This window comes from Garra rufa, chromosome 4 (assembly GCF_049309525.1).
Source record: "Garra rufa chromosome 4, GarRuf1.0, whole genome shotgun sequence".
In the NCBI taxonomy this organism is placed as follows: Eukaryota; Metazoa; Chordata; class Actinopteri; order Cypriniformes; family Cyprinidae; genus Garra; species Garra rufa.
Window position 1 is genome coordinate 3,356,987 of NC_133364.1, and position 17,093 is coordinate 3,374,079.

Genomic DNA, 17,093 nt, shown 5'->3' on the forward strand with positions numbered 1-17,093 from the left:
ATCTAAATATAAATGCAAAAGCATGTGAAAAGAGCTACTGTATATTAGGTAGCGGAAATGGCAAAAAAGCCAATGAGTGACGCATGTCACATTCTGGCTTCATAAACAGGTCTGTCCATGACGTTAGTCAAGTTTAAAACTTCCATTTTAATTACTGAAGCTATGAAATTAATCTTATTTACATCATATCTTCACTGTGTTGTTTAAGATGAGGGAATTCACAAGCGTGCGTAATTAACACAGCTCCGGCGTTTTCAGCGTTGACTAATCTAAGCGCCTCTGATTGGCCAATGCATTCCTAAGTTCAACAGAAATGCGTTTGATTGGCTATAAGGTTCAATGCTGCACAAAACAGCGTGTAAAAGCAATATGATGCTGTGTGAGCGAATCTAAATGTAATTCTGCCAATTTACACTTTTCATTTACACATTTAACTTTAATCACGACAGCCATAATATATTGTTTAACTCTGCGGGTGTAATTTGTCTTGAATTTCGGGGTCATTTTTGTTCATTTTGGTGGCATTTTTGCTTCAAGCCCTCATTAATTTTCAGCCCTGGTCCCAGAATTCAATTTTAGTTTACTTTTTTTTGTGATAGAAATAATATTGCGACAGGAAAAGGCATCAAAAGTTTTGGTGTCAGCCGATGGCTATTTTTGGTACAGGGCCTAAAATTTCACAGGTACATAAATTTGTGATATCAACTTCAAATTTGGAATATAACTTAGAAATATGGCTTTAATTTTATAGCAATTTTAGATTCCCAAATATTTGGTAAAACACATCAGGTCTTGCAGTGTGCAGTCAAACATGATATCAGAAGCAACTGGATGTGTTAATAAATTACCTCATCCAGTTATAATTGAGTCATTGACTTGCAGAATTTTTTCTGCAAGGGTTAGTTACAAATAATATACAGGGGAGGTGCATCCCCAAACCCCTCAGCAAGTATGCTGTTCTATCCCTGGGTATAATAATCTCTATGTGTGTTTCAGAATCTCCACCCAAACCTACAGTGAGCGTCTTTAAGGATCAGCAGGAGGTGAAGGAGATGATGGAGGTGATGGAGGGAAGTTCAGTGAGTCTGCACTGCTCTACTAAGATCTTCTGTCCCTTTCATCCACCATCTCTCACATGGAGCTCGTCTCTCAATGAGAACATCACAGGATGGCAGTATCAGAGCCAAACTGAGCTCATCTCTGATCTGAACTTCACTGTTTCTCACCGCCATCATGGAGTCACTTTCAACTGCACTGCAACACATCAGCTACAGGAGCCGTTCACAACATACGAGTCCCGAATGCTACGAGTTCAGCAGATTCATTTCTGTCTACGGATACCTGCGGATGATTAACATTTAAAGGTGATCACACCAGTTTCTGCTTTCATCAGACTTTAGATCACATCCTAAAAATTATATATCAAAACTCATCTCTTTTCATCTAAATGCCTCAAAACTTTTACTGTAAAGTTTGTTTGAATCTTGATTTTTTGAATCCCAAACCAGTTAAGCGCAAACCTGCTTCATGACAGCATTAGTGTGTGTTGCAATCAGATTTATTCATGATTTTGTAAAGTCTGATCTTTTGTTAACGGGTAATTGCATTATTGAACTAATAAAATCGGTTGCGAGGTGTTTGCATTTAGTTGGTTTTGTGAGGAAAAAACTAGATGCAGAATTTAGGCCTAAATTTATGCGTTTTAATTGACCATATGCACGGAGCATTCTTTAGAACTTCCGCATTATGATAAAGCAGCTCGTAAACTTCTGCTGAAGCTAATTTTATATGTGCTATATATAGGTGGACACTCTTGAGACTCCTCTACTGCCTCGTTCTCATCAGAAACTGAGAAAAATAATAATTGCAACATCGGAAATAATGATAGCAGCATGAACATTTAGTTTCATATTATTTAACAACATATAATTTAAATGTGGAGCCTGACAATCCCAGGAGAGTACCTGCATAGTTGTACATTTAAATGCTGACAGCTAAACACTATCATAACATGTTTAGGCTAACGTTAGCTAACTTCTCTTCAAGGATATCCTAATCGTGAACACATTTTTAAAATCTTGCTTTAAAATATTACCTTTATTATTTTTTTAACTCCACAGCTGTGCAATAAAATTCACTTTAAAGATTCACTTTTCATTCATAAAGACGACATGCAAAAAAAAATTTTTTAATGGAAAACGTCTTTTTTTAAGATGAAAATGACATGAAATTACCCATATAACCTGAAGATGGCAGCAGAGGATCACTCATTGGCTGCAGCTGCCATTTCAGCTCCCTAGTTTTTTCCAAGACATTTAGCTTTTCGAATTAGTATAAAATTACTAGTATAATAAATTGTAGTACTTTTACCCCACTGAAGTATACAGTCATGGACAAAATTGTTGGCACCCTTGGTAAATATGGGCAAAGAAGGCTGTAAAAATAAACCTGCATTGTTTCTCCTTTAGCTCTTTTAGTCAAAAATTCAGCAAAAATCAAACATTTCATTAAAGTTAAACAATTTAAAGTGAGATGAAATATAACTTTATGAAAAAATGTTTTTCTCAAATACACCCTGGTCACAATTATTGGCACCCTTAGAAATTCTTATGAGTAAATTATCTCCAAATATATTTCCATTGAAATTTCCAATTTCTTAGCACACCAAGGTGACTGGAAACATGATGTTGTCCAGTTATGACGTCTTGGTGCACAGATGAATAAATATTAGTAACACAAAGCTCAAACCAACCTAATCATTCATCACAATGGGTAAAACCAAAGAATATACTTCTGATGTACAGCAAAAGATTGTTGATCTTTAAACAATACAAAGTGGCTTTAAGAAAATACTTAAAACATTAAATATTCTCATTTCCAACATCAGGGAAATAATTAAGACGTTTTAATGGACTTGAGATGTTCTGCTTGAAACATGATGTGTGTCAATATTGTCTTAATGTGCAGCAAAGAGAACAATTTAAGTGTCCAAATACTCTTCAAAGATCACAGACGGAAAATTGCCGAAATCAGTTGAATTTTAGTGTCAGAAAAAAATATTAAAAATAAAGGAAAACTGCACCTCCATCACAACAAGTCATTTCAGACACTGTTCAAGAAACAAATCATCTGCTCTCATGCAAAATCAAACTGCACCATATTAATATACCATACTGGAACTTCAGCCTGGACTGGCTTTTATTGCCATATGAAATGAGAATTTTCTTTTTTGGAGCTAGAACACATTAAAGGTTTGGTGCACACAGGGATAAAAAAGTGCCCCATGTCCACATTTAAATATATCACCAGATGTTCTTTTTTGTGGACCTAATTTTACACCAAAGGTCCTAGACATCTTGTTCAGATACATGCCATCATGTTTTATATCAAATACAAACAGATAAAAAAAGGTAAAACTGACTTGCTCAGTTAGAAATATTATAATGGGTCATGGTTAGATCTTCCATCACCACATTGATTCAAAACAAACATCAAAATCAACACAAAAACTGGTCACTGAACACAAAATCAAGATTCTGCCATAACCATCCCAATTCCCTGACCTGAATCCTATGGAAAATGAGTGGGATAAACTGAAGAAGAGTGAGCACCAACATTTGAAGGATCTGGAGAAATTCTGTATGCAGGAATAGTCTAAAATCACTTGCCATATATTCTCAAACCTCATCAGGCATGAAGGGGGGAAAATCAGAGCTGTTTTTCATGCAAATGGAAGTTGCAGAAAGTTTTGAATACAAGGGTGCCAATAATTATGGCCAGGGTGTATTAGAGAAAACCATTTATTTCATAATATTATATTACCCCCACTTATTTTTTATTTTTTTTTAATTAAATGTTTGAATTTTGCTGATTTTTTGACTAAAGATCAACAGGAGAAACAACGCGGATTTATTTTTACAGCCTTCTTTGCCCATATTTACCAAGGGTGCCAACAATTTTGTCCATGACTGTATAGTGTAGCAAGTGCAGAAAGTCTTTAAAATAAATAAATAAGCTCAGACACAAAGGATGAAGTATTTAAATACGTATATATAGTTCACTACGAATTAAATAAGTTAAATATTAATGGTATAAGAATTAAATAATGCACTCGATATGAATTTGAAATATTTGATATAATTTAATAACTGTAAAAGCTATTAAATAGATTACATTCAACCAACACAAACGTGTTACTGCTGTAGTTTTGTTACTCTGACTTTAGTTTAAATCATTTAATGCACAGCTCTTTTTTTGACATCAGCTTGTCAGATGTTTCGTTTGGTTATTACTGTCAATCACAGCAATGACTCGCACATATTTAGCCGATTTACTTTGATATACGTTTGTCATTCTTAAAACGGTATACATGGACGTCTGGTCCTCTTAGACGAACAAAACTTTTCTTCGATTGTGAATGGATTATGTAAAGAAATGACTGAGCTGGCTTGTCTACACAAGGAAGTAATCCGTGCATATGGTCAATTGCAAGTAAAATAGTGTACTTTTTATATAGGCTCTATACTTGACTACTACATTCATAAAGTGGTTCTATTCTGTTAAAAGGTTCATTCAAAACCACAGATTCTCAGACAGGAAAAAAGCATCCAGCGACCACACAGAACACCCTAGCAACAGCATATTAGTAACAAACAAACAACCTCACAAATGCCAGTCACTGTCATCAGAAATAGAAAAATTACAGTACTTATTAAGTATTTAAATAGCCTGTAATTATGAATCCTCACAGTCCAAACATGAAACCAGTGTCTTACACACACACATGCACGCACATACTCTTAAGCGTAATTACATCCTGTAATGCCCAGCGCTCCGTGTGCATGATGGATTATGGCATGACACCATTATTTAGCTGAAAAATGATTAATGGCGTACGAGCTCCATAAACACTGAGCTTTGAGCTGGAACTGAGAGACAAGCCCACGGAGAGCGTCTGTGACCCGCACACACTTCTGAAATAAACACCACCACGGCCTACATGAAATATGAGCCGCATTAAAGCGCCATTGTTCTCCATATGACAGGAGGAGCGGAATTCATTCAGCATTTGTCCAAAAGCGATAAACTCTTCATTAGAACTCCAGACGTCTCTACAAAAGCCCTGGAACTAATGGAAAAGTGCAAAACTCCATGCAAAAAAGCAGGAAAACACACCTGACATGAGATTACAGCTGTCTGCCAAGAAAGAAAAAACAATGAATGTTGCTTGTATGAAATAACTATTTCATCATAATACTTCTGAAGAGCTGTCAGTGGAGGAAAACGCCGTCAGGATGGTGCCGTTCCAACATTTACCAGCTAACTACACTATGCTAACACTTGAATAAATGTATGACTTAGTCAGTGCTGCCAAGTCTACTTATTTATGACTTTGCACTTGTTTATTTTCTGGTAGACACTTATAAATGTAGACAGTTGCAGGTTTTGTTTTCTAGGCTTATTTTCAGATCTCTAGTCCATTTCTTTACCAGTCTATTTTGATTAGCTGGAGTAATTAGATTCAGCAACTTTATGCCATTACAAGCTGCTTTGGAAGCAACCGTAAGACATTTCTTCCCTTTATTTTTTTCCTTTAACATTTTATTTCTCACTTGGTGGTCACAGGTGTGAATGTTCTATATTTAGTTTCATTAACATTTCATCTTTAGTATTCGGAAAGGGTTTAAGATTTAATGACACACTCTAAAATATAATGTGTTGGCTCTAAAAAACACAACATTTACTTCAACATTTATTCTCCCTATCCAGTCCCATGCAAAGCATGCTGGGAACAAAATAAATTCCAAAATCAACAAGACAATTTTATTAAGTTACTACAACTTTTTTTTTAAGAAAATCACGTTACACTCAATATTCAGGGAATGTAATAATCAATATCATTTTGTCAGCAGAAATCATCAAAATAATGTTGCTATTTTTATGTTGCAAGGTTTAATTAAATAAATAAATTATTTTTTTTTTACCTTGCAACCAGGCATTTTTTTAATTAAAGGTTTGCTTATTTATTTTTTTAGAGTGTACAACACAATATTCACCTCTAACTCATGCAACACAAAACAATATTTATATAGGAGTTTTTTCAGACATAAACACTTTTATTAAATTCTGCACTTGGATATATTTTTAGCCAATGAAAGTCACAAGTTTTTTCCATTAAAACTTTTCTAATTATGTCTACAATTTCTTTGCGTGTTCAAGTATCATTAAAGTTAGTTTTGTACCATTATGATTAAGTAAAAAATGTAATAATAAAAAAAAATCTTTAAATGTCTCATTCTAAAATGACCAAAGAGCACCAGAGGGTTCAATAATTAAAGTGTGTGGAGTGTATGCGTATTATAAATTTTGATGACTTTAAAATCACCATTTTTCAATTCGGTGCATTTATGTCCTTATAAGATAAATGGTCATGTAGTTGGACGACTTTCTTTAGGAACAGACTAGAAAAGAGTGAAAAAGAACAATATTTGTGTCAGAACATTGAAAACTGGGACAAAATCCCTTTCTGTCCTTATTTTTCCAGACTAGGTTGTTTATATCTCTAGCAAAACTTAGTAAAGATTCAGATTTACAATTAAATTCTGAAGATCAGATTTAACACTTTCTAACAGCAGGACACTCTGTGACTCTTAATGTTTTTGTTTTAACGCCAGCAATTCAGAAAGCGCTTTACTAACAAGCATATGTGGACTCAAAGCCGCTGTCCTCGCTAACAAGTCCCTCTAATGAGATCATTAATTATGTCCCCCAGCAGCTCAAATCTGCTGCATCAACATGTCGAGAACAACACAAAAGCGGCATGTGGGGTGTGAGAGCAGATTAAGGGTCAGCGTGAGACCACATGAGCCGCGAGCGAGCCGCAAGGAGACGTGTGTTTTAGAACGGCCGCCGTCTGCTTTTTAAACGGCACCATCTGTATGGGAGAATGAACGAGACGCGCCAACAGACCGTTCCCTGAGCGGCTGATGCTTCACAAAAATAGCAAGAGCTGCCAGAAATCATTAACAATCAGATTTCATTGTGAAACTAAATTTGAACTTTAAAGACGGGCTAAATGTTGGAATGTTTGAATGTTTAAATGTTGCTACTTTTTTTTTTAGAATGTTCGGAAAACATTCAAAAGTAACATTCCAATAATGTTTTCAAAATGGAATGTTTCCTTTATGTTCTGGACATTTTGAACACTGTCAGAACTTTCAAAACTTACTTTTTCATTGTTTTTCTATGTAAATGCGCTAGACGGACATGTTTGACCGCTGCTTTCGCACCTCGTGTCTTTTGCAGTGTCTCACGCATGACATGCATTCTCAAAAAGTGAAGTTAAAAAATAGTTAGTTTAAACACGTCTCGAGATTTTTCCATATGCCACTGCCCGGGTCTCTGCTTTCAAAATGGCCCCTTGGCCCATTAGAACATATGACCAGAATAAGCTGCAATATGGATATTAATAGTCAAACATCTGGCGACATGAATAAGTAAGAACATATTAGTATTCAGCAGGAGGAAAGGCACAGACGTGTGCCGTGAAAGACAAACAGCTCAAGTTAAACTACCGGCCCACAATCCACCGAGCAGCAGATGCATTACAGATTCACAAAACTTTACTGAACGACCCCAAGAGGAAAGTACGAACAGCGCAGACAAAGATCTCGACACGAAACGCTGAAACAGATTTTAATATGAGTCGGTATCTCTGAGCGCGTGTCAAGAGATGAGCGATGTTTTACGGGCCACGTTTTAGTGTCTCCAAACCACAAGACGTCATCACTGAGAGAGTCTGATAAAAGCAAGAGTTTGACAGAAATGCGATTTACAGGTTTGAATGCTTGGCAAGCGCAGTCCACAGAGCTGTATCCCATTTAGCAATGCTTAATAATCTTCTTTTAATAAAACCAGGAGGAGGTTTGGTAACGTTTTCCTTAAAGCTTTTATGTTTAATGCATTATAAAGGTATTTAATGTAATGCATTGTATCTTTTTAGAAATAATTGTAAGCAAAGTTAATATGCATTTTAATATTTGAAGGTTACTTTGTCGTGTTTAAAATAATGCATTATACTTTGTAAAGGTGTAACAATTATTACTTTGGTTACAATTGCATAAAAATCATACAATGCATTAAAACTACTTGTATAATGCATTACACGTAAAGGCTTTATGTAAAGTGTTTAATGTCACTGAATAAAGTGAGAAAATATCTTGAGCTTATTTCAGGCATTTAACCACAAAACCCATTAAAAAACACTGACACTGGAAGATGAAAAAAATAATGTCATCCCTGCTGCGCTCTATTAATCAGATGTGTTATTAATCAACTACAGTAGCAGCGAGACTCTCTTCAAACTGTTGCTCTGTCATTACACCAGTTGAGCTGGAAGGGAAAACTGATGACAGGGTGTGTTATTGCTTTGTGAATGCAATGCTCTCAAACCAACACTTGAGCATGAACTGTTCACTAGACTTGTGTTTGTGCTGAAGTCATTGGGTGTAATTGAACTGACTGAAGGATCTCTTCATTAGCAGATAAGAGCAAACGGGTTTAAACCTCTCGATTCTGCACACTGACCTCATTCTTAAACCATTAACGGCTCAGCGATTTGAGCACACAATTAATGCAAACGCAACTGATTTAAAGGTTATACAAGACAGCAAAATCAGTCTTATTTCATAGCTGTGAGCACACTTGTAAAAATAAAGCTTGCAGACTGGGCTTTTCACAGCAGTGACATAAACGAACCATTTTTTCGTTCTTCAGATTTTAAAAATCTAACATAACAACCTTTTGTGGAATAAAAAGATTCCATAAATGTTAAATATAATAAATCAATGTCAATAAATAACTTTTAGGTCTGTTTCAAGACCTATTGACTTAAGCAAACATGAGAAGAAATGTTCTTAATACATTAAAAATCATTCTTATATCATATATTTGTAAGCTGGGTACCCAGACAGCATCATGGATCGCTCCAGACAAGAAGCCAATTATGCTGCCTTATAAGATCTGAATTTCTAAATCAGCAAAGCAATCGTCCTTTGTGGAGAAATCAATTTTAGAGCTCAAAGATAAATTCGTTCAAGATGGTGGATGAGCTAAGGGAAATTATTTGAATTGTAAATGTATTTTATTCATTGTGGCAAAGTATTGCTAAAACATTACTCTAAATGAAAACTAATAAGCTGTTTTACCCAATATTTGTGAGTAGCAACACGCTAACCTCAAACTCCACTTCAGACTCCTTTGAGAAGTGCAATGTATTCCTGTCTTTTTAGAGTGTTTCAAACACATTATTTCATTTAAGATGCTCTCTTTGAAGCTGTCCTTGAAGCCAAGCCAGCATTATTTGTTTCTCTCTGCAAGATCTGTTTTCCCCAGTATGTGTATATTTATTTGGTGCTCTGTTTGAATGACACACTATATAAACAATCACGCTTTGCCTAATGGGTAATTAATCAGGGTCCCTGATTAGAGGTGATCAATTACCGGTGTCTAAAGAGCACAGTTATCCGGCACGCTCTCTCTGAATTAAACCCAATTAAACCACCCCTTATGATTAATACTAACTCTAAATCTCACAAAACTCTTCGATTTTTGGTGCTTGGGTGTGGAAAACTTGCCACCACAATGCAGTCACTATATATGCATCAAACATACACTACATTGCAAAAAATGCTTTTCTTACTTAGATGTTTTTGACTTGTTTCCAGCCAAAATATCTAAAAATTCTTAAATCAAGAAGGAAAATTATTTTCTTGCTTTCAGTAAAAACAAGTCAACATTAAGCAAAATAATCTGCCAATGGGGTAAGAAAAATAATATGATTTCAAACAGAAAACAAGATTATTTTTCTTAACCCATTGGCAGATTATTTTGATTGTTTCAAGGAAAAACGCACTTAATTCTGACTTGTTTTTACTGAAAACAAGAAACTTGTCTAGAAAATCCTTCCTAATTTAAGAATTTTTTAATATTTTGGCTGGAAACAAGACAAAAAATCTACGTAAGAAAAGCATCTTTTGCAGTGTAGTGGCCAAAAGGTGTTTGTTTTTGAATGAAGTCTCTCCAAGGCTGCATTTATTTAATCAAAAATAAAGTAAAAACTCTAATATTGTGAAATATTATTATTTAAAGTAACTGTTTGCTATGCGAATATATTGTAAAACTGAATTTTCAGCATCGTTACGCCAGTCTTTAGTGTCACATGATCCTTCAGAAATCATTTTTTGAACTAAAATCATTTTAACACAATATTACTGTATTATTGATCAAATAAATACAGCCGTGGTGAACAGAAACGACTTCTTTCATTAACATAAAAAAACCCTGTTTAACAATGACCACAATGCACACTAGACTACAGCTCTCTGTGTGTGTGTTATACGGTGCTAACGTAACTCTGAAAAATCGGTTCATTCTACACTCCTCTTTTCACCTCCATCCTTGATGTTCTTCACGTCGTTCTGTGTCTTTATCTCTGGCACTGGATCTGAGGGCTTCTGGCTTACTTTCTGCTGTCGCCATCATTTTCTCCTGCAAACACAAACCCACAATATCAGGCACAGTATCTCTCGCACACATGCTCATTTCTCATACATACACATGTGTTTTTATAATAGTATTTCACCATCAGAACTGTGGTGAGTGACAGACAAACACTGGTGAGGGTGTTTGTGTGTGTCTTTGAAATGCAGGAAGAAATGCTGATATTCTCTCTGCGTGTCACCGAACGAAAGAGAAATGAGTCAACGGGTGCAGAGACACGGACTATCAAACACTCCACATCTGATACCTCATTTAATTTAATTTAATTCTACTTCATTTTAAAAATGGACAGAAATTCATCTGTGTGGCTGCACTAGGACTCCAGTGTGTGGTGATGGAGACAAATTATGGTGGAAAAAAAGCAGAAATCAACACAAACAGAGAACATCAGTATATGATCAAGAGGCTGAATATCCGAACACATCAGAGAGGAAATAAAATGCTGAAAATGTGATAATTCAATAATTAAAACAGAAAATATCAGAAGACAAACTGCAGAAAATAAGAGAATACAGTAAACAAAGCACAGAGAAATTGAGAATACAATGAATAAAACACAGAAAAAATCAAAAGACAAACTGCATAAAATATGAGAATACAGCAAATAAAGCACAGAAAATATGAGAATACAGTAAGGAAAGAAAAAACATGAGAATACAGCAAATAAAACACTGAAAATATGAGAATACAGCAAATAAAGCACAGAGAAATTGAGAATACAATGAATAAAACAGAAAAAATATAAAGACAAACTGCATAAAATATTAGAATACAGTAAATAAAGCACAGAAAATATGAGAATACAGTAAGGAAAGACAAAACATGAGAATACAGCAAATAAAACACTGAAAATATGAGAATACAGTGAATAAAATGCAGAACATATTAGAATGCAGTAAATAAAGTGCAGAAAATATAAGAAAACAGTGAATAAAGCACATAAAATATGTGAATATGGTAAATAAACTGCAGAAAATATGAGAATAAAGTAAATAAAATGCAAAACATATCAGAGTGCAGTAAATAAAATGCAGAAAATATGAGAATACAGTGAATAAAGCACAAAAACTATTGTGAATACAGTAAATAAAGCACAGAAAATATGAGAAAATAGAAAATAGTGCAAAAAAATTTGAGAATACCATTAATAAAGCACAGAAATGATGAGGATACAGTAAAAAGTACAGAAAACATGTGAATACGGTAAATGAAGTGCAGTGAATCTGAGAACATGGTAAATGCATGCAGAAAACATGAAAATACAGTAAATAAACCGCAGAAAATGTTTCAGTATATGTAAGGGATAATCAACGGTTTGCCGTGCATTAAAGGATTTTAAATGCACGACGTGGAGGCTAATAACCGCCCGACGCGAAGCGGAGGGTGGTTGCCTCCGCGAAGTGCATTTTAAATCCTTTAATGCACGGCAAGCCGTTGATTATCCCGCTTATTCCATGGTCATTTGCTAAGTTATAGACAAGTTAAAACTAGTACTGCTCTTTGCAGGGCAATATCTAACTGAATAGGTAAAAAAGACGGTTATTTTCGTCAGTTATGACACGCCGCTCTAGCATTCTGCCTGCTTCAAATCAAACACAGACATGAAATAGTGCGGTAAGATCACATTTATTTGAATGAATTCTAGCATTTGTTTCAGTAAATTATCCATCGACCGAGAGAGCTAGAGATGACTGTTGTGTGTGTGTGTGTGTGTGTGTCTGTGTGTGTGTGTGTGCGTACCTGTCTGCATTGCTGTGCGTCTGCGCGTCTCTCTCTACAAACAACGAATTCATTAAAAAAACGCAGTTTTACCACCTCGTTGCTGAGGAATATAATGTAGCGATCTAGTATCTAGGATATTTTAACAATAAGAATCGCGGGGAAGTGCCAAGAAGTTTATGTATGTGCGCAGCACAATGCGATCTCCGATCTCTCTGTCTGTCTCTCTCTCTCTCTCTGCGTTTGCGTGCATCAATTAAAGCAGCGCATTAATATAGAACGGTGATTAAACTGACTTGGAACTACCTGTGCATTAAACGGTTTTACTGCACACCTGCCAGCCAATCAGAATCCAGTATCCAGACATTCCATGGAATAAGTATTAAATAAGGTGCAGAAAATATGAGAATACAGTGAATAAAGTGCAGAAAATTTAAGAATAAAGAACATAAAGTGCAGAATGTGTCAATAAACACTATTTGAAATACATTATGCAGGAAAATATCAGAATACAGTGAACGGAATGTAGTGAAAATCAGTATGTGAAACACACTATGCCGTTTTTTGAATATAGTCCAGTCCCAGTAAGCAGAACATGATCTATAAAAGCATGAAATGTTAATATGAGCATAAAGCCGTGAGGCTGGCAGCAGTAGTGAACTCAGTCTCTCTGCTCGTGTCCGTGTTCATTGCAGAAGGACTCTGGAGGTGTTTCAAAGAGTCTCACCTCGGCACACGTGTGTGTCTTATAACTTCACTGCTGACCTTCCCTCCATTAGCACTCATCTCTGTCTGATAGGACCGTGTTCTGTTATCTGGAACGAACGCCGATTATTTTACCCAAGAGTCTCTGAGTGTGTGTGTGTGTGTGTGTGTGTGTTTGAGAGAGTGTGAGGTGATACAGAGGACGCACTTTAAATGGAAACATACAGAGTGAAAGACAAGTGTCTCACACACACACCGATAAGAACACTTCCGCTGCACTTACTGTAGGAAACCAGAGACACATGTTTGACCGCGTGTGACGTGTGTGTGTCCTGTGTTTCGCCCGACATGCACTATTAGCAAACTATGTCACATGTAAGACATGCAGTGATACCTGTTTTTCAGCTTTTGTCCACATCTCCTGCACCTGAGACTGGACCTGATTGAAAACAGATTGCCGAAAATGTTGTTAAAGATGATGTTAGTAAGGGTTGGATTCATGCACACTACTTTTCAAAGGGATCAAAGTGTTTGAGTCTCTTTTGCTCACCAAGGCTGCATTTATTTGACCCATAATACAGTAAAATATTATTGCAATTTAAAATGTTTTCTATGTGAATATAAAGTACAATGTCACTTATTTCTGTGATCAAAGCTCAATTTCAGCATCGTTACTCCAGTCTTCAGTGTCACGTAATCCTTCAGAAATCCGAGCTGCTCAATAAACATTTTTGATTATTATCAATGCCGAAAAGATTTGTGCGCAAGAATAATTTTGTGGAAGCTGTGATATACTTTACTTTTTTAGGATTCACAGACAAACAGAAAGTTTTAAAGAACAGCATTTGAAATATTTTCCAACAATAATTTTTTTTTAACTTTCACTTTTGATCATTTTCCTGAGTCCTTGCTAAATAATAATAGTAAATTTGTTGTGTTTTTGACTTTTTTATATTATATTGCTTTTGTTTGTTTATTTTTTTAATTTGTCTATATATTTTCCTTTGAGTTTTTGTTTCAGTTTTATTGTAGTACATTAAATCGAACTAAATGAAATGAGAAATACTGGCAACTGGCTGAAATAAAATACGTTTTTGGATATTTTATTTCAGTTAAGGTTTTAAGGTTTTTTTAAGTTTTAGTTATCTTTGATTCAGAACATAAACGAAAACTATAATATCCTCTCAATGAAACAAAAATAACACAGGAGTAGGTGCAGATGTAGTTATATATTAATGGAGGTTTATATGTGCTGCCAGAAATAGAAAGTGGTTTAAACTGCTGCTCAATAAACATTTTTAAACATAAACATATACTTTATTTTTTTTAGGATTCACATATGAATAGAAATGTTTAAAGAATAGCACTGTTCAAATGTTTTTACTTTCATTTTTGATCAATTGAATGAGTCCTTGCTAAAAATAATTCTAATTAAAAATGTGTGCAAAACAGTACGATGTGATTATAAATGCTATGAGCAACAGTCTGTCAGCAGTAAAAATCTGTTTTGGAAATAAATTGATAGATGATTATTGCTTACTGTTTCTATTCTTTTATTTTAAATTAGTTAAAAAAAAATACTAGTTTCATTATAATTTTGGTTAAAGTTTTTATATTTTGTTTTGTTTTTTAATGTGTCTATATAACTTTCCTATAAGTTTTTGTTTTAATTTTAATTATCAAGTCGAACTAAATGAAATGAGAAATATTGGCGACTAGCTGAAATAAAATACATTTTTGGATATATTTTTTTTTTCAGTTAATGTTTTAGTTTTTTTTTTTTTAGGCTTTAGTTATCTTTAATAACCCTGATTCAGAATATGAACAAAAACTATAATATCCTCTCAATGAAACTAAAATTTAGGTTTATATGTGCTGCCAGAAATAGAAAGCGAGTTAAACTGGGAAGAATCCGGAGTCTTCAAAGACATCATTTCACCTTATTCACCTTGTTTTTGTTATAATTTTGAGGAAACCGTGATATACTTTAAATATTTTATAACAATACAAATGTTTTTACTTTCACTTTTGATCAATTTATTGAGTCTTGGCTAAACAAAAGTATTCATTTCTTTAAAAAAAAAAAAAAAAAAGTGTGCAAAACAGTATGTGTAAAAAGAAAAGTAAAACCTAAGAATACATTTTTTAAAATCTGTTTCGGAATTAAATTGATTACTGCTTACTGTTTCTATTGTATTATTTTTAATTATTATTATCATTTTTTTTCAGTTATATTTTAAATGTGGTTTTATTGTAGTACATCAAATGAGATGAATGAAATGAGAAATATTGGTGACTAGCTGAAATAAAATACGTTTTTGGATATTTTATTTCAGTTAATGTTTTATTTCAAGCAATTTAGTTATTTTTGGGGGGTTTTAATTATCTTTAATAACCCTGATTCAGAATATGAACAAAAACTATAATATCCTCTCAATGAAACTAAAATGTGACCCTGGACCACAAAACCAGTCATAAGGTTAAATTTTACAAAACTGAGATATATACATCATATGAAAGCTCAATAAATAAGCTTTCTGTTGATGTATGGTTTGTTAGGATAGGACAATATTTGGCCGAGATACATCTATTTGAAAATCTGGAATCTGAGGGTGCAAAAAAATCAAAATACTGAGAAAATCACCTTTAAAGTTGTCCAAATGAAGTTTTTAACAATGCATATTACTAATCAAAAATTACATGTTGATAGGTTTACAGTAGGAATTTTACAAAAAATCTTAATGTAACGTGATCTTTACTTAATTTCCTAATGATTTTTGGCATAAAAGAAAAATCTATAATTTTGACCCATACAATGTATTTTTGCTACAAATATACTCCAGCGACTTAAGACTGGTTTTGTGGTCCAGGGTCACAAATAACACAGAAGCGCAGGCGTAGTTATATATTAATGTAGGTTTATATGTGCTGCCAGAAATAGAAAGCAGTCACCTTGACTCTTCAAACGCTGTTTAACACACGGTTGGGATCATAACAAAGCATCTTCAGCGGCACGAGCTCCACACACGTGTGCTCCGGCACGCCAAACACCATCTCAAGCGCTGACCCTCATGTCAAAACAGGACCAGTGATCTCCGCTGAGCTTCTCCTGCAGTCATTGTGAAGGTAAATCTGTGGAATGAATGTAAAAAAAACAGATTAAAGTTCTTTGCATGTCAAACGAGTTCGAATCTACACCAGAAACTCTGCTTATAACTTTCAGACGGATAGAAACTTATTTGCAGTAATTCATCACGGTTCCGGCTGCAGCATCAGCAGATTTTGACGCGCTCATGACAGACGTCACGTCCCACTCCTCACCGCGATTGGCTGTGGCGTCGCTCACCTCTCATTTGCGTAAAGTTCAGCGCCGCTCAACTTTCTGACACTCACCGCCAGCTCAGCTCCGCTGTCAATCACGCCAGAGAACCTTCGGTTGGTGGGCGACGGTGTTGCGATGGTCATGTGACACAGTGTGTGTTTGGATGGTGTGGGAGTGAAGGGCAGCAGTGGAGATCAGGCACATCTGAAAAAGAGATGAAAGTTTGACTCTCCCAGAGACACACAGAAGAATCTCTTTTCCATCCACACGTGAATATCTCAAAGCAGTTTCAGTTTACAATAGTTAACTACAAACAAAACACAAAAAAACTAGTAAATCGCTAGAAAATTCCAAAAACAGTTACAAAGCAATGGCAAGTAATTAAATGAAATTCAAATAAGAATTAAATTTTGACATAGTACTGTAAATTGCAAAATGTACAATTTTGAAAAAACGTTTTTACAGTGTACTCATAAAGCATTTATTAATTTTTAGCTCACGTTTATTATGAAAGTCTGGGTGCACCACAAAAATATACATTAATTGTTAATTAATGTTATTAATTTGGTTACAAAATACCATGCCAGAAATAATTTAAATAATTAAAAAATATAATAATAAAACAGTATCTTAAACTATTTTTTAACATTAAGTACATTATGAAGTTAGAGCATTCAGCTCTTTAAAACTGCAATAGTATTTCCTTGTAAAATATACTCAAATAATATTTTTTTACAGTGTATTTATAAAGCATTTATTAATATTTAGATTCTGTTTATTAAGGAGT

At 34.5% G+C, this 17,093-nt stretch overlaps 1 long non-coding RNA gene across 2 annotated transcripts in view; it reads right to left on the minus strand.

Annotated features, from left to right (window-relative positions):
• The window catches only part of LOC141333725 (uncharacterized), a 33,361-nt gene extending 16,850 nt beyond the window's left edge, over positions 1-16,511 (minus strand). For both annotated transcript variants that reach the window (XR_012355426.1, XR_012355425.1), the window contains exons 1-4: positions 16,378-16,511; positions 15,937-16,116; positions 13,379-13,423; positions 10,451-10,548 (exon numbers count right to left, since the gene is read on the minus strand). This is a non-coding gene — a long non-coding RNA (uncharacterized lncRNA). The remainder of the gene's footprint in view (positions 1-10,450; positions 10,549-13,378; positions 13,424-15,936; positions 16,117-16,377) is intronic.
• Between the last annotated feature and the right edge of the window lie 582 nt (positions 16,512-17,093).